Below are 18179 nucleotides of genomic sequence, written 5' to 3' on the forward strand. Positions count from 1 at the left end.
GAAATCCCTGCCAGCCACTCTGAACCTTAGGAACTTCCTGTGTCTGGGGAAGATAGGGACGTGGAAGTAGGCATCCTGAAGGTCGAGTGTTGCCAAGTGGTCCCCTTCTGCCAAAAACTGTAGGATCTCCTGGAGTGTTAACATTCTGAACGTCAATTTTTTGATGAATTTGTTCAGGGCACGCAAATCGAGGATTGGGCGCCATTCCCCTGATTTTTTGCGTATCAAGAAAAAACGAGAGTAAAAACCTGTCCCTCTCTGGTGTCGAGGTACTCTCTCGATTGCCCCTTTTCGAATCATGGAATTGATTTGGATGAAGAGCTCCTTGAGATGTGCTGGGGGCGGCCCTTTTGGAGGAGAATTTGGAGGGGTTTTTACAAATTCTAAAATGTGTCCCTTGGATACCACATCCAGCACCCATTTGTCTGTAGTAATCTTGAACCATTTTGAGTAATGTTGGGATATTCTTCCTCCAATTTGTTTTTGGCGGGGACACTTTGGCGGCAGGAAGGGAACCTCACTTCTTGTTGGTGTTATCTCTTCCGCGATATGTTGCTTTTCCTCGGGGCTGTGTGTAAGAGTTACGTCTTTGGCCATAAGGCTGTTGCTTATATGGCTGGTACCTCTGCGTGTTTTGAGAAGTGGTGTAGTTGCGCTGTTGGTAATATCCTCCCCTATTGGAGAAATTTCCCCTTCCTCTTGCGCCACGAAAGGAAGATTTTCGAAACTGCAGAGTGCCCAAAGATCGTGCAGTTTCAGTATCCTTTTTTATGGCCTGCAAAGCCTCATCCACGTGCGAGCCGAATAGGAACTCGCCATCATAAGCCATATTTAAGACCTTGGACTGTACTTCATGTCTAAAGGATGTAGATTTCAACCATCCTTCTCTCCGAAGGACTGCGGCTCCTGCCAATTGTCTGAAGCCTGTAGCTGCTACATCCACTGCAGCGTCAATGATCTGACGACGCACACTCCCCTTCTTGTAAAATTTTGATAGCCTCAGACCGGTCCGGTTCAGGCAGTTTCTTAATATAAGGCGAAATGTCAGACCACATTTGCCTATCGTATCGGCCAAGAATGGCCATAGAATTAGCAACCCTTACTGTGGTTGCTGCAATCGTGGAAACTTTTTTGCCAATGGTATCGAGTCGTCTTCCGTTTCTGTCTGTAGGCGTGGAGATTTGAGATGATGGGTTTTTCGCCCTTTTTTGAGCTGCTTGTGCAATGACTGAGTCTGTCTTGGCCTGTCCAATCAGGCAAGCCGGTGAAGAAGCAGGCGCTCTGTATTTTTTATCCACTCGTGGCAAAACTGGAGGTAAAGAGTTTGGAGTGGCCATGATCTTTAGACCTTCTTTCCAAATAAACTCTATGATTGGTATCGACCAGCTCTGTCTTTGGGACAGATTTTTGAAATCATACAGGAAACAATCATCCTGTTTTGTCTCCATGGTAATGAGAAATCGTTTGGTAGCGTTATCCATAATCCTATGGAAATTTGCAATATCCACCGGTGGTGATTCAGCCTTCGGCTGTTCATCTGGAGCAGGGGAGTCAGCCTGATAATCCTCATACTCCGACGAATCCGAGTCATCCAATTCTCCTTCTTCCTGAGCCTCCTCTTCAGAATTGTCATCCACCGGTTGATTAGATGGTACCGGCATGGATGGGGCATGTACCGATTCTTCCATGTTAGGAGGGACTGAATGCGGAGTTCCTCTAGGTGGGGGGGAAGTGATGTGTGATTCGCCCGATTCCGAGGGTGGAAAACGTTGATAGTAATCATCCAACATGGACATTAAATTTCTAAATAATTCCATGGGCATTTGTGTCCCTGATGGGGGTGCAGGATCCAACCCTGTGTGTTGCGTCACCTGCTCCTCTTCCTCCTGTTCCTTAACGTGTATGAGCAAGTCAGATGGACTCGTAGCTGCCGGAAATAAGTCTCCACCAGAGTCCTCGTCGGAATCCAAGAGCCTGTCTGGCATCGTGAGTGGTGACATACATGCAGACTGTGATGGGCGTTGTAGAATCGCCGCAGTGGTGGCTGGAGAAGGCAACGATATGGGGTTGCTCTTTGCAGACCATACTTGAAGATCTGTGCAAGTTGACAGTTTTGGCGTCATTGGATTCCCTTGGGCCACCGAGAAGTCCTGTGGCATTGACTTTGCTGTGAGGGACGAACTCGCAGTCGTCGACGACTGTGGCTGGAGAGGTCTCGTCGACGATCCATTTTTCGATGTCGACGACGTCGTCGTCGACGGAACACCTTTCGTCGTCGACGGAACATTTTTCTTCGTCGACGGGGCCGTCGACGGCGTTATCTTCTTCATCGACGAGGCCGTTGTCGACGGGGCCGTCGACGGTGTCTTCTTCGTCGACGGTTGGATCGTCGACGGAGTCTTCCTCGTCGACGATGAGTCCGTCGACGGGTGCTTCGTCGACGGTGAAGCCGTCGACGGCAAGGCTTTCTTCGTCGACGGTAGTGACGTCGTCGACGGGAAGGGATTTTTCGACGCTGAGGAGGGCTTCGTCGACGGAGGCTCGTCGACGGTAGGTGAAACTTTCTTCGTCGACGAGATGGGACGAATTTGAACATGCACATAAGTAGGTGAGGACACTGAGGACACCACCAAAGAGGGTTTTGGTGAGGAATAGGTCACAGTAGAAGTCACTGTAGTGGCAGTCTGACAGGAAACCGGCAGAGAAGCTGCTGCCTTGGTTGTAGGCCTCTGAGGTGACAATAAAGGGACAGTCTTTTTAATGACAGGCTGTTTGACAGATTTTTGACAGGCTTTCTTCACTTTAGAAGTCGAAGGTTCCTCAGCAGCGAGCGTGTGCTGGGCCTGTTTCGCCACCTTAGCCTTAGGGGTAGTTACTGTACCCTCAGCTATTCTCTTCCTAGATCCCATAGAAGACATAGAGGCCAAACTTCCTACCTCAGAGAGTGGCAAGTCCTTGTCCTTATTCCGTTGTATCCATAGTAGGAGGCGACCCTCTCTGTCCCTGAGGGTTTTTGTTGGAAAAGTGCGACAAATCTTGCACTCCTTAGCCTGATGGTCTGGATACAAGCAGTATATGCAGAGAGAATGAGGGTCTTCCTTGAAGAGCCTTGCCTTGCCACAAGAGTCACACGCCCTGAAAAGGGACTTAGATGTGGACATGTTGGAAAGAAAGAAACTTTCAAGTAGAAGAATAAACTGAGCAGAGCTCAGAGAGACTCCCTATCACACGACGTGCGGTAAAAAAATCTGACAGCCTGGGTCTCTGGGGAGAATACCTAGGTGGGAGCTGTGGCCTGATTGGCTGCAGTTTGGTCTAACATAATGACTTGGATGGTCACTAATGTGGAAGTTTTTTCATTGGTAGCTGAGGCTACTTCACTTCCTGGTTTATTGTAACTGTTATTTGCTATGTACAAATGGCTTATTACTGCTTTTTTATATACCGTGGGACTCCTACTCCGACGACGGGGAATGATTCAGGCATGTGAATCTATGAAAGACACCCCAAATACTGGAGAACTATACGTCTCCAGCTGGACACATGCATCCTTTGGATGCATTACCAGCGAGACCCAAAAAGGGCCGAACAGCTGTGCCGAAGCTAACAAGAGGAGGACGTCCACTGACTTGGCCCCATCCCTACAGGCGTGACAGCACCTCGAAACTGCTCCAGCGAAATCTCAATGCACCCTGCAGCCAGCAACCTCAAGAAAACCAGAGTACCTGCCTGCTATGAGCTGATAAAATTATTTATTGTGCGCGCATTCACCAGCGGTTTCTTGGCGCTTAGGTGGAGGGGCTCAAGACCGAAGCAGTGGGTGGAAGTTAGTTGTAGGCCTGGGAGCCAAGTTTTAAGCGATTTACTGAATTGTGGATAGGAGGGGATTCGGCGCAGTTCAGGGGGGAGAGAATTCCAGAGAAGTGGTGCCTGGGTCGAGAATCTCAGACAGTGTTTTTTTCGTTTGAATATGCAAGGGGACAAGAGGTTCAAACTGGAGGAGCGTAGTCGCGGGAAGGGACATAACGAATTCTGGAAGCAATAAAGGTGGGTCCGTGGGAGGACAGGGCTCTGTAGATCAGGCAACCAAGTTTGAAGAGGCTGCGCTGGGTCACTGGGAGCCAGTGTAAGCTCTTGAGTAGGGGATAGATGTGGCTAAACTTCAGCAGGCCATGGACAAGACTAGCGGCTTGATTCTGGACCAGTTGAAGTTGGTGGTATTGGTATGTGGGAATTCCGGCATACAGTGAGTTGGCGCAGTCGACGCGAGACATGACTAGAGCCAGGGTGACTTGGATGAGAGCCTCATGTGATAGAAATCTACTTATTTTCCTGATTCTACGTAAGTGGAAAAAAGAGACTGAAAACACCTAGGCTCTTGACTGAGCTGACTGGGGATGGCAGGCAGCCCAGGGAGTGGGGCCAGAAATTAAAGTTCCATGGGTTGCCTGGGGGCCCTTGTAAGGACCAGCTCCGTCTTGTCTGAATTAAGCTTTAGCTGGTTTGCGTTCCTCCAGTTACTGATGAAGGTTATGGTGGATTGAACGTTCTCTATAGAGGAGAGAGAGGAGTCTATGCTGAAGATGAGCTGGAGGTCATCAGCATAATTAAACAGGACTACTGCTTTTCTGGAGTTCAGAGATCAGGGGGAGAATGTACAGATTGAACAAAAGGGGAGAGGGAGGAGCCTGAGGGACCCCGCAGGTCAGTCTTTTTCTCCGAGGAGAAGCTGGAAAGGCGAACCGCTTGATAGCGGTCGTTGAGGAAAGAGGTGAGCCATCCCAACGGTGGGCCCCAGATGCCGGCGCTCTCGACCCGATTGAGTAATAGATTGTGGTCGACGGTGTCGAAAGCCACCGACCGATCCAGGAGCACCAGTGCCTGCGTGATATTCTGATCAGCCCCCTTTCTAAGTTCATCATGGACGGCCAAGACAATAGACTTGGTGGAGTGTTGGGGCCTAAAGCCAGCTTGATGGGGGTCTACGAAGTGGGAGTTTTCCACAAAAGTGCTTAGGCAATTTGCTACGAAGCCCTCCAGGATTTTTCCAAGGAAGGGTAGCAACGATATAGGGCGAAAGTTGCTGAGTACCTGGGGGTCGGCGCCTTTTTTTTGAGGATAGGTGAGACTTCGGCAGCTTTAAAGGAGTTGGGGACCATGTTCGTGGTGAAGGCGTTATTGAGGAGAAAGGGGGGTTCGGGGATATTGAGAAAGATCTCCCGTGCAATGTGAGGGGGGCAGCTGTCCCGAGGAGAGCCAGAGCGAACTTTGAGGAGGGAGATGAAGACCTCCTGAGTGATCAAAGGGAGAGGGGTTGCAGAGAGCGTAAGGAGGAACAGGGGGATGAGGTGACCTTGGGGATACTAGTTTTGATGTTGGTGATTTTATCAATAAAATAAGAATTAAGAGAATCGCAGAGGGATTGTGATGGCAAGGGTATAGTAATAACACGGTCGGGTTTCACAAGTTCGTCCACGATGGAGAAGATGTATTTGGCTTTACTGGTAGATTCCAAGATCTTTGAAGAAAAGTATTTGGATTTAGCTGTAAGAATGGCAGTTTTGTAGTTTAAGGCTAAGATGAAAATTGATTTTTAAAGGTGACAATAATCAAGTCTCCACTTGCGCTCTATTTGGCCATCAATCCCAAAAACTGTCTCCTGTGAACAATGGATTTGTTCGAACAGACTCCAGCTCCCCAAGGATCCACAAGTTTGCACCACTCTGCACCAGACGCCCACGGCGTTAGAGCGGCCCAACACCAAGAGGAGGTATTCCTGGTGATCCTGAGCCGAGATCTGGCAACCCCTGACCTGCAACAAATAAACAATAGAAGAGTGTCCAATGCTATAGGTTCAAGCACGACCACAAAAGGGGTCTAGGCTTTGTCCCTACAGCTCGCCCAGACAAATTTTTACTCCACTGCGAACTCGCAGCATTCTTTAGGAAGCTGAAACTCAAGGCTTTCTTTGAGGGGAAGGAAGACCCGAATCAGGCCACTCGCAATGGGGACACAAGCTTGAGATTGAACTCCACGTTTAACCCTCCCCCATATGCAGTACCTGCAGCTATCACTGCCTTTGAAGAGGCAGTATCTCTAGACCTGGAAACCTGCCAAGAACCGACAACCTTTCACAATTTCAGTACTGCAGAATATCGTGCATTACAAGTCTTACAAAATGACCAGAGTATCACGATCAAGCCAGCTGACAAGGGCGGCGGCCTTGTCATACAGAATACTACTGATTATGACAAAGCCTGTCATTTACTACTGGATGACAAAAAGAATTATATACCATTGACAACAGATCCGACAGAGGACCTGAGGACACGAATCTCAAACCTGGTTACAAAAGCAGAAGAAGAGGGTCAAATTTCGAAAAATGAGGCAGCTTACCTTTGTACTAACGAAGGCAGAATTCCATATTTTTACACACTGCCCAAAACTCATAAAAACCGGATGCCCCCACCTGGACGTCCCATTGTTTCCGGGATTGGATCCTTATTGGAACCTTTATCACGCTTTTGTGATTTTTACCTTAAGCCTATTGTCCAGAACACTCCCACTTACCTGAAGGATACCAAAAGCCTCCTCCAGTTAATCCACGACTTTACCTTCCCTGAAAACACAGTGACACTGGTCACCTTAGATATCGAGAGCCTCTATACGAGCATCCCACAGAACGATACCATCAAGGTCCTGGGGTTAGCTCTAAATTCAATTGAGTGGAACTATCAGGCTTCAAAAGAGTTCATACTGGACTGCGCTACCCTGGCCCTTAAAGAGAATTTTTTCTCTTACAAGGGTAACCTTTTCCTTCAATGTACTGGTACCTCGATGGGCAGTACTTTTGCCCCAAGTGTGGCAGGGCTGTACGTAGCAGATTTCGAAGCAAAACACATCCTACAACCCAGTAACCCCTTCTCAAGTTCAATCTACTTCTGGAAACGCTACATCGATGACATCCTGCTCCTTTGGATTGGTGATGACGAACAGCTACAGGCCTTTTTCACCTGGGTCAATACCCGAGACCAGAACTTAAAATTCACTCATGCCAGCAGTAAATCTGAGGCCACCTTCCTTGATGTAACAATCCACGTTAGAGGTACGAGACTCACAACCAAGACATATCACAAACCAACTGCTAAAAATAACCTTCTTGAGTACACCAGTTTTCACCCTCAACCCCTGAAAGAAAATCTCCCATATGGTCAGTACCTACGGTTGCGACGGAACTGTTCCGAATTACAGGATTTCAAAACACAATCTGCTGATTTAACATCTAAATTAAAGATGCGAGGCTACCCACAACAAATTCTGGGAAAAAGTTATAAAAGAGCACGGAACCAGCCGAGGGAAGCGCTCCTGGAGGATAAGATCATCACCACCAGAGACATTCCACTGACATGTGTAACGACACATAGCACCCTATCCAACTTCATAAAGAAATCTATTAACAAGAACTGGAGGATTCTGTCTAGCACCAATAAAACTTGGGAAAAACCTCTTTTTTCCTTCAAGAAAGGACGCAGCCTAAAGGATGCCCTGGTACATACCCGGCCAAAACAAAAAACCACGGTGACTCCTCGATCTGTAACCGACGTCTGGGGATTACCTAAAGTGGTTGGCCATTATCCATGCTCGAACTGCAGCGTCTGCCACCTGACAGTACACTCAAAAACCTTGCAACTTGAACCCGGAAAAACCTGGACTCAAAGAGATCACACTAACTGTAACACTGAAAATGTGATCTCTCTCATTACCTGCCCTTGCAAACTACGCTATGTCGGCATGACTAGTAGGAAGGTAAAACTCCGTATCTGTGAGCACCCATCAAATGTAAGATGTGGAAAAGCAACAACTAAAATGAGCAGACACTTTCTCGAACTTAACCATACCCCAAATGATATACAATGGACCATCATTGAACATTTGGATGGCGGCCATAATAACAACAACCGCCTATTTGAGAAAGAACAGCGATGGGTCCATAGGCTTGGGACCCACCTGCTTGGACTCAACGATGATATTCCATGGAATTCCGTGATGCAATGAACGGAAGACAAACGATTTATGTGGCAGAATGTCAGACAGCTAGGATAGCGGTTTTATCTCGCTCTGAGCTTTGCCAGATGTAACCACAAGTAATACGAAGGGCCTGACATCTGCCAGCACGGCGGTTGTACCCCCCTCCTAGCTTTATCATATGTAACCATAAGCACTGCGAAGCACTTTTAGTATTTAAGCCACACTAGCCATATCTGATGCCCACATAGGAATACCTTGTAAATGCCGCTTCGATACTAACACGGAGGGCTGTCCCAGATACCCACAACATTTGGGAAACGGCATCGGAGGAAAATATAGTACCATGGCAACAGACGCCTGCGCTGCACTTCCTGATCAGGTGACGACCTCGTCGGATGACAATGGTTCGTTCCGATTGGTTTACAACGCGGCAGTGCAAGCGCCCGACCACGCCCACCCGGAAGTGGTTTTCCGGTAACTTTCCAACTTAATGCTCTCCCGGCCCCGCGTTCACATCGTCGGGTTCCGGTAGAGGGAAGACATAGGTGCCGAGCGGGTGCCGAACGTCGAGGGCGTGAGTAAATAGTATCCCGCTCTAACTTCGCGTGCATTGAGCTAAGTATTACGAAAACGCTACACGATTGATTGTGCTGTTTTTCCTTATTTTGACAAAATCGTAGGGTGTGCCAATTACGTTCCCACCCCCCTCCTGAGACCCATGGTGAGAATTTTGAACACCAGCAAAGTGAGATATATTTTACTTAATAATTCGCATTTTGCTAGCACGGCTGTGCCGGCATTTTAACTTGATAGATCTAAGGTTCCACACCTTCTGTTTTAATTAACCTGTTTCATTTAGCACGAATAGTACACAGCACTTCCCAGTGTGTATTATCTAACAACCCAGGGACTATGGTGGTGATAACGATACCGATATTCCCATCACTGTTGTCCACTGAATCACATGTTGGAGCATTACTGATGTACAGTGTTTAACATCATCACTGAATGTATGTCTTGTCCTATCTGTATGTCTTGTCCTTCTTACCCTCAGGTGCAGAAACGCTCAAAGTCGGAAGCCTCCTAAACCAGGAGTTATTAGGGAGAATGAATTCTTCTTCCTAATTATTTTTGCACTTTTTCACTATTTTATTAATTTTCACTTTCACGTCCCTAGGTTGGGGTGGGCCTTAGCGCGTCCATTTCCACCAGGGTTTATTTCACTATAGTCCTGATGAATGCCAGGTAAAATCACACCGTTTCATGGCTGAAACATGTCGACTGGTACCTAAGAAATTCCCACTATTAATTGTGGACGCAATTTCCAGACACATAATTTTAAGTCTTTCCCTAGTGATCATTCCAATAAAGTTATTATTATTGATACACTACGGACTGTTTTTTTATCATACAACACTAACTAGTTACTTTTAATTTCGCACAACACTGCCTGAACTCACTAACCTGCTCCGCAGTAGATCTGGCGTCGCAGCACACCGAAGAGACATTCGGTCTCTTTGGTGGGCCCAATGATGAAGCATGTCATCACTAGGTGGTGAGTGAGGGCTTTCTAATAACCACCGAAACGTCTTAAATTAAAGCCGTTGTCTTTGCTCCCCTTTTGTGGTCGAGCTTGAACCTATAGCATTGGACACTCTTCTATTGTTTATGTGTTACTACTGGGGTCTAAGAGTGTCACTCTACTTTCCCCACCTCTCCTTTTGTTTAACTAACCCCTGACCTGCCTCAAGCCTCCAGCAGACACCTGCAGCCTTAAACCGGAAGCCCCCCCCCCCCCCACACTGTGACCAGGAATTGGTAAGAAGATCCAATTCTAAAAGGCACCCTGCACCCTACGCCCAACGGCCCTGCGTGGCCCAACCAACAGTGCCTAGCCAACCCCCAACATACCTCTTCCAGTGGTGGTTGCACCCAGAAGACCTTCGTCCCAGAGCCTGCAGTGCTTTTGCAAACCGGAGAGTCCCCATTGAAAGCTACAGGGCCCCCAATGCCAAAACACTCTGCACCTGGCCACCCCAGTGCCTCTGAGGGTACATCTTTTGTGCCGGCCTAAACCCCAATTTGTCCTAAGCTCAAGTTCAGGAGCATTGATCCCACAACCCAGTGGCCAGCTCACCAGCCGCCACCAACCGGAGTCCCCCTATCCCGATTGGATAACATTGGGCCTCAGCAATCTGCCGCCCTAATGCCGCTGAGGGTGTAACAAGAGTGCATCCTTGACCCTGGGGGACCGCTGAGTCAAACCCCAGAATACCAACTCCCACAACAAAGTACTTACCTTTGAACCGGTAACACTATTTTCCTCCATAGGATAACACTGACTGTTTTTCTATGTAAAGTTTGGAGTTTGAAAATCTAAGAAATCCTTTAAAACTAACTAAATAACCATAACGCTTTTACTCGCCTGTTTACAGGAAATGTCTCAGTGCAGTATCCAGGTATACTGCACTAAGAAAAGTAAGTAATCTAGAAAAGTAACTTACATGATATTCTGCTAAAAATCCTATACAAAGTATATGCACTGTATCCTGAAAAGCATTGCATTATCCGTAACACTACTGTAATCAAATCAAAGTACAATTACAATCCGCACTGTTACAACTGTATATTTACTGCAAAGTATTTATCACTTACCTGTGCCAGGCTTGCTTGGTTCTAGGAAATTTAATAACTAAAAGAATTTTTTTAAACAAAAATAATTGGTCTGAAGTTACGTCTGGGTGTGTGAAATCATTTGCTGAGTGTGTACAACGATTGCTTAACATTGTGCTCGGATTCATCTTTACTGCTAGACCACACCACCACAAATAGAGTGAGGTGCTATCTACTTTAGCTCTGCCTACCTTTTGGGTTCCACTGGACTCTGTACACACTAGACCTCACTTTGGTATAGTATATACACAAAGCCAGCTTCCTACAGATATGTCCACACATGTAGTATAGCATCCATTGTTTTAGGGCTGTTAAGCCCTGCTGTAGGAATGACTTACCCATACTGCAGGAGTCTTTACTTTTACCTGCACCATGGCATGCAGCCTGCAATGGCAGTCTGCATGTTTGGGTGAAGGGTCTCCTAGTGTGGCACAATACATGCAGCAGCCTTTTGTGACCCACTTTAGCCTCCTTGTCCTAGGTATCCCCCCACACCCACCCTGGTTGAGCATGCACTACTACGGGCAAACTAAACCAGATTGTTGGCTCCTGTGGCAGGAGAGAAGTTGGAAAACAGATGTCCCCTGCTGGCCCGCATGCTACCTGTCAAAGCCACATTCCCCACGAAAGAGTGGCTAGTCTGTTGCATAACAGGCTGGAAAGGCTGCAAGTCTACAAAGTAGCCTTCTGGATTTGCCTCTGAAGTTCCAGAACTGATGGGATACGGTTTGACAGCGGTCATCAGGCCGAATGCCCCGTATCACTGCTGTTAAAGCATTCTGTAGCAAAGTTGAATATAACACACAGGAACAGGTGCAAAAGCAGAGCAAAGTTTATTAAGAGGAAGACAAGTACAACGTATCCAAGTGCAAGGTATCAGCCACAGCTCGTACCGGTCACTCGGACACAGCCGGGCGCTTACATTAGCATCCTCACTTCCAAAACGCCAAAGGCATCACAAGCCCCTTGGAGATAAGGGAGAGGAAACCACGTGGGCGGGGAGGGTGGAGAGAACAGAACAAAGCAGAGATAAGCTCCCCCATGATGGGAGATACCACACATTCCAAAGCATAGAAAGACTTCTCTATGAAGAGGTATGACCTATCAAGTGAATGTCCTTTAAGAAGGCTTTAACGTCAGAGAATCCAGTGTATACCATCCAGGCATGTCCATGAAGAACAATATTCCGGTAATGACCATCCTGCCGAGGCAATGTGTAGTATCCAGGCCTTCACAGATAACTAACTAGGCCATTGTGAGAAGTTGGCCTGATATATAGTGCTCACTATTCTAGTGATCACTTTGTATCATACCAAACAACCCTTATTGATGATTGGTTGTAAGTCAACCTTATTAGACCAGCTATCCTAGTAGCGTGTGTAGGAGAGTGGGGTCTGCAATCCCATGGCCACCCCAGATTTTTGCTTTTTGCTTCACTGATTTACGACTTTCCCTGGCTGTGGGCCTGCTAATCAGACCCACGGCCTAGCTGTTCTCTCTAAATTACAACCATGTACCTTAGGTGCATCTTACCAATTGGTACTGGGCCACCTTATCAGTCCCTGTACAGCATACCTTAGGTATCCAGGGCATAGGTGTACCCAGGGCCTACCAGGGGCTGAAGCATGTATTATGCCACCCCTGGCTGGCCACCCAAACAGACACAACTGGCTGCACGACAGCTGGGGCAAGGTGGTGTAAACACCCTTTGCTTTAGATATAGTATGCCTATATCTAACCCTAAAATGGACACATATATTCCTATCAGTCACTCCTATGGCAGGCCTTAACAATCCTGAAGGCAGAGTGCTTGGAATTATGTGAAATGGTGCTCTGGCATGAGCTGAGCCCGTTTGCAGCTTGCGGAACCAAGTCCAAATAGCTGTTCCATGATAACGCTATACCATATACTCTTAAGTGCATTATAATCCTCGCGGTTAAATGCTAACTTTGGTATAGCTTTATCAAAACATGTCGAGTAAGGTGTCATACGAATTGGAATTCAGACACAGCCTCAGCTCCACAAAATGGATGCTGCCACCGAGACACAAGTCTGCCCTCCTGCTGCTGGGAGTCCTTCCAGCAACGGAGGCCTGGACAAAGGGTTTCCTGTCAGGGGCGGTGCTAGCACCATCCCAGACAGGATTTTGTGTATCCCAGGTAGGCAGGGCTGAAAGGAAGGTGACTGCAAAGTGGCACCCCGGTGCTCATTGTGCATAGGCAGGCTCAAACCACTTCCTGGGGCACCCCAGCCCCTGAGCTGGGGAGAGACCGGACAAAGGAGAGGGGTGTAACCACCCCCCTCCTGGTCCCACCCATAGGACAGGACCTAGTCGTATGTCAGCCCCTTTTCTTAGGATAAAGGTAGGAGCAGGTCCCCTTCCCAAATTAGATCATTCTGAATCTTGAACCTACTTTCCACGAAAGGAACTCTTGACTCTTCTGAAGACTCTCCCTTGTGGCTAAGGAGTAGCCACCCTGCACCAGCAGGCACCATCGAAGCTCTTGCGGTTTGCTGTAAGTCCATCCTCCGGATCAAGACTGCCCAGCTCGACGAGACCCGGTTTTCCCGCAATCTCTGACCTCTACCTACATCATCCAGCCCAGCTGAGATTCGTGGGTGTGACGAGACCCGTGGGACCGGCCATCTTCAAGACCTGCACGACGCTTCACCAGCACGACCCACGAGAGACCCTCGAGTAAGTGCACTAGGGTTTGAGAAGCCCTAACCCTGAGCAGCTCCAGCACCGAAGTCCAGCCCCCCCAGCCTCCACGAGATCTGCGTGGGGCCCTTCTGCTCTTTGCTGCTCACCGCGTTGTCCGGCTACTTGCCTGCTGGCTTGTGGCCCTCCTGACGACGATCCACGACACTGCCATCGCTGGTCTGGTTGCTCCAGACTGGCCCTTGCTCCCCTCCAACAGAGGAGCACCCTGGACCCTCCTGGTCCACTCCAGACGCCATCTTGAGTCCACCGCGTGGGCTTGACTTTGCCAAGGCTTGTTGCTCCAATCCTGGTTTCAGCAGCGCCGACAGCAGACACCCTTGTGGGACAGCTCGCCCCTCCATCCTGGTCGCCGACAACGCCTCCTGGTCCGAGAGACTGCAGAGCCCAGCGTCGCCCACCCACCTGGTCGAGGTGATTTCACCCGGTGCCATCCTGGTGCCCATCTGATCACTGGCTAGTGATCAAGAACTGAGTCCCCTCTGCTTTCAGGTCATCTTCGACTCCGATCCAGGCTTGGGTCCCATCGAACTTCATCACTGGTCGCCTGCCAGCAACTTCTTCTTTCAGGCTCCATAGACTGGAACGAGGATTCCCGACGTCTTTTGAACCCTATGCAGCCGCAGCCCCTGGGCTAGGTAACTCGAGCATTTCGGTGCTCCAACGTAGGTTCACTATCTAAGTGTCCAGATCCTTTTTCGTTTTCAGCCTAACTAGTCGGATTCGTCCGATAACACTAACTTTACGAAATCTAGCATCCATAGACTTCTTCCCGCATCCCGCGTGAGAGTGCGCACACTGCACACGATCTCCCTAGACCTCCTGCTCGTAATCTGAAGGTTCAGTAGTGTAGTCCTAGCGATCCTGAAGCCTCTGGATCTTGTTACTTACCTGCTAGTATTTCGCATTCCACTTTTTGTGTATATGGTTTTTCGTGCCCCTCGGGCATTTGTGTAAATTGTGCAACTTAAAGTATTTTCGTAAGAGTTTTGTATTGTGCTTAGCTCCCTGACTCAAAGAGATCAGGGTAGAACTGTTATTAATAAATATCCTATATTTTTATAACAACTTGTGTGGTGTCCTTTCACTTGGTGTTCAAGGGGTATATGTGATGGTAAAACAGCTGGCTTAACACGCCCTCTAGAGTTTAGCCTGAAGACTGCTCGTGTCCATGCTACTAGGATAGCTGGTATAAAAGGTTGACTTACAACCAATCATCAATAAGAGTTATTTGGTATGATACAAAGTGATCACTAGAATAGTGAGCACTATATATCAGGCCAACTTCTCACAGTATACCTATATCTAACCCTAAAATGGACACATATATTCCTATCAGTCACTCCTATGGCAGGCCTTATCGATCCTGAAGGCAGAGTGCTTGGAATTATGTGAGATGGTGCTCTGGCATGAGCTGAGCCCGTTTGCAGCTTGAGGAACTAAGTCCAAATAGCTGTTCCATGATAACGCTATACCATATTCTCTTAAGTGCATTATAATCCTCGCGGTTAAATGATAACTTTGGTATAGCATTATCAAAACATGTCGAGTAAGGTGTCATACGAATTGGAATACTTACCCCTCGCCAATTCTGGCGACGGGGTTAGCATTCCACCCTTCTAGAGGGACACGACATGTATGTAACTGTGAACCCCGGTTAAAGTCAGACACAGCCTCAGCTCCACAAAATGGATGCTGCCACCGAGACACCAGTCTGCCCTTCTGCTGCTGGGAGTCCTTCCAGCAACGGAGGCCTGGACAAAGGGTTTCCTGTCAGGGGCGGTGCTAGCACCATCCCAGACAGGATTTTGTGTATCCCAGGTAGGCAGGGCTGAAAGGAAGGTGACTGCAAGTGGCACCCCGGTGCTCACTGTGCATAGGCCGGCTCAAACCAGTTCCTGGGGCACCCCAGCCCCTGAGCTCGGGAGAGACCGGACAAAGGAGAGGGGTGTAACCACCCCCCTCCTGGTCCCACCCATAGGGCAGGACCTAGTCGTGTGCCCGCCCCTTTTCTTTGGATAAAGGTAGGAGCAGGCCCCCTTCCCAAATTAGATAATCTTGAATCTTGAACTACTTTCCACGAAAGGAACTCTTGACTTTCTCTGAAGACTCTCCCTTGTGGCTAAGGAGTAGCCACCCTGCACCAGCAGGCACCATCGAAGCTCTTGCGGTTTGCTGCACGTCCATCCTCCGGATTAAGACTGCCCAGCTCGACGAGACCCGGATTCCCTGCCATCTCTGACCTCTACCTACATCATCCAGCCCAGCTGAGATTCGTGGGTGTGACGAGACCCGTGGGACCGGCCATCTTCAAGACCTGCACGACGCTTCACCAGCACGACCCCCGAGAGACCCTCGAGTAAGTGCATTGGGGTTTGAGAAGCCCTAACCCTGAGCAGCTCCAGCACCGAAGTCCAGCCCCCCAGCCTCCACGAGATCTGCGTGGGGCCCTTCTGCTCTTTGCTGCTCATCGCGTTGTCCGGCTTATTGCCTGCTGGCTTGTGGCCCTCCTGACGACGTACCACGACGTTTTCACCGCTGATCTAGGTCCCCTAGACTGGCCCTTGCTTCTTGTCCAACAAGGAGTGCCCTGGACCCTCCAGGTCCACTCCAGACGCCATCTTGACTCCACCGCGTGGGCTTGCCTTTGCCAAGGTTTGTTGCTCAAATCCTGAGTCCAGCATCGCCGACAGCCTCGTGGGACAGCTCGCACCTCCAGCCTGGATGCCGACAACGCCTCCTGGCCCGTGTGACTGCAGAGTCCAGCGTCACCCACTCACCTGGTCGAGGTGACTTCATCCGGTGCCATCCTGGTGCCCACATAATCACTGGCTAGTGATTAAGAACTAAGTCCCCGCTGCTTTCAGGTCGTCTCCTTCACTGATCCAGCCTTGGATCACACCGAACTTCTTCACTGGTCGCCTGCCAGCAACATCTTCTTTCAGGCTCCATAGACTACAACGAGGATTCCCGACGTCATTTGAACCCTATGCAGCCGCAGCCCCTGGGCTAGGTAACTCGAGCATTTCGGTGCTCCAGCACAGGTTCACTCTCCTAGTGTCCAGATCCTTTTTCGTTTTTAGTCTACCTAGTCGGATTCGTCCGGAAAACGTAACTTTAGAAACGCTAGCATCCATAGACTTCTTCCCGCATCCCGCGTGAGAGTGCACACTCTGCACCCGATCTCCCTAGGCCTCCTGCTCCTAACCTTAGGGTTCAGTAGTGTAGTCCTAGCGATCTTGAAGCCTCTGGATCTTGTTACTTACCTGCTAGTATTTCGCATTCCACTTTTTGTGTATATGGTTTTTCGTGCACCTCGGGCATTTGTGTAAATTGTGCAACTTGAAGTATTTTCGTAAGAGTTTTGTATTGTGCTTAGCTCCCTGACTCAAAGAGTTCAGGGTAGACTTGTTATTAATAAATATCCTATATTTTTATAACAACTTGTGTAGTGTCCATTCACTTGGTGTTCAAGGAGTATATGTGACGGTAAAACAGCTGGCTTAACACGCCCTCTAGAGTTTAGCCTAAAGACTGCTCTTGTCCACGCTACTAGGATAGCTGGTCTAATAAGGTTGACTTACAACCAATCATCAATAAGGGTTGTTTGGTATGATACAAAGTGATCACTAGAATAGTGAGCACTATATATCAGGCCAACTTCTCACAGCGGTTTGCTGCAAAGTCCTTCCTTCCAGGAATCCGACGACCCAGCTCGACAAGACCCGGACCTCCAGACCTCTCTGACCTCTACCCACATCACAGCTGAGACCCGTGGGTGCGACGAGCAACGTGGAGACGGCCATCTTGAAGAAACCTGCACAGCGCTTTCAGCACGACCCCCGAGTGACCCTCGTGTAAGTGCATCAGGGTTTGAGAAGCCCTACACCGACGCAGCTCCTGCACCAAAGACCAGCCCCCCAGCATCCACGTGATCTGCGTGGGGCCCTTTTGCCTGGTTGCTGCTTGTCCTGTTGTCTGGTCACTTGCCGGCTGGCCAGTGACCTCTGAAGACGACGGCCCGAAGAATTCAACTCTGCTAGTCTGGTCCCCCAGACTGGCCCTTGCTTCCTTGTAAAAGAGGAGCACCCCGGACCCTCCTGGTCCACTCAAGACGCCATCTTTGTTTCACCGCGTGGCTTGCATTAGCCAAGGCCTGTTGTCCAGATCGACGATCCGACACCGCCAACAGCAGCAGACTACGTGGGACAGCTCGTGCCTCCAGCCTGGTCGTGAAGAGCAGCTCCTGGTCCTCGCAGCTACAGAGAGAAGCGACCCCTCCTTCACCTGAACTCGGCGACAGCTCCTGGTTCCCGCACCGTCACTGGCTAGTGACCAAGACTCTGTCCCCTTCCTTTTCAGGACTTCCATCTTCCTAGTTCCATCCTTGGAACCACCGGACTCCTCCATCTGGCTGCCTGCCAGCAACTTCTTGTTTCAGGCATCACCGGGATCAACGCAGCAAACCCGACACTACTTCAGCCCTATGCACCCGCAGCCTGTGGGTTAGGTAACTAAAGCTTCTAGGTCCTGAAGTCTGTGTTCACTCTCCTAGTGTCCAGGTCCACTGTTTTCCCCCCATCCAGCCGGGTTCGTCCGGAATCCGTAACTTTGTAAACTGTTGCATCCATAGACGTTGGTACGCATCCCGCGTGAGAGTTTCCACTCTGCACGTGAGTTCCGTGGGCCTCCTGCTCCTTACTTATCTAGTTCGTAGCATAGTCCCAGCGAGCCTCCAGCCTCTGGATCTCCTTA

At 49.1% G+C, this 18179-nt stretch overlaps 1 protein-coding gene across 6 annotated transcripts in view; it reads right to left on the bottom strand.

The window, feature by feature from the left end:
* PRRC2B (proline rich coiled-coil 2B) overlaps positions 1-18179 on the bottom strand; it is a 549871-nt gene that overhangs the window by 197882 nt on the left and 333810 nt on the right. The gene's annotated exons all lie outside the window — the stretch shown is intronic.

Source organism: Lissotriton helveticus, chromosome 5_1 (genome assembly GCF_964261635.1).
Source record: "Lissotriton helveticus chromosome 5_1, aLisHel1.1, whole genome shotgun sequence".
NCBI lineage: Eukaryota > Metazoa > Chordata > Amphibia > Caudata > Salamandridae > Lissotriton > Lissotriton helveticus.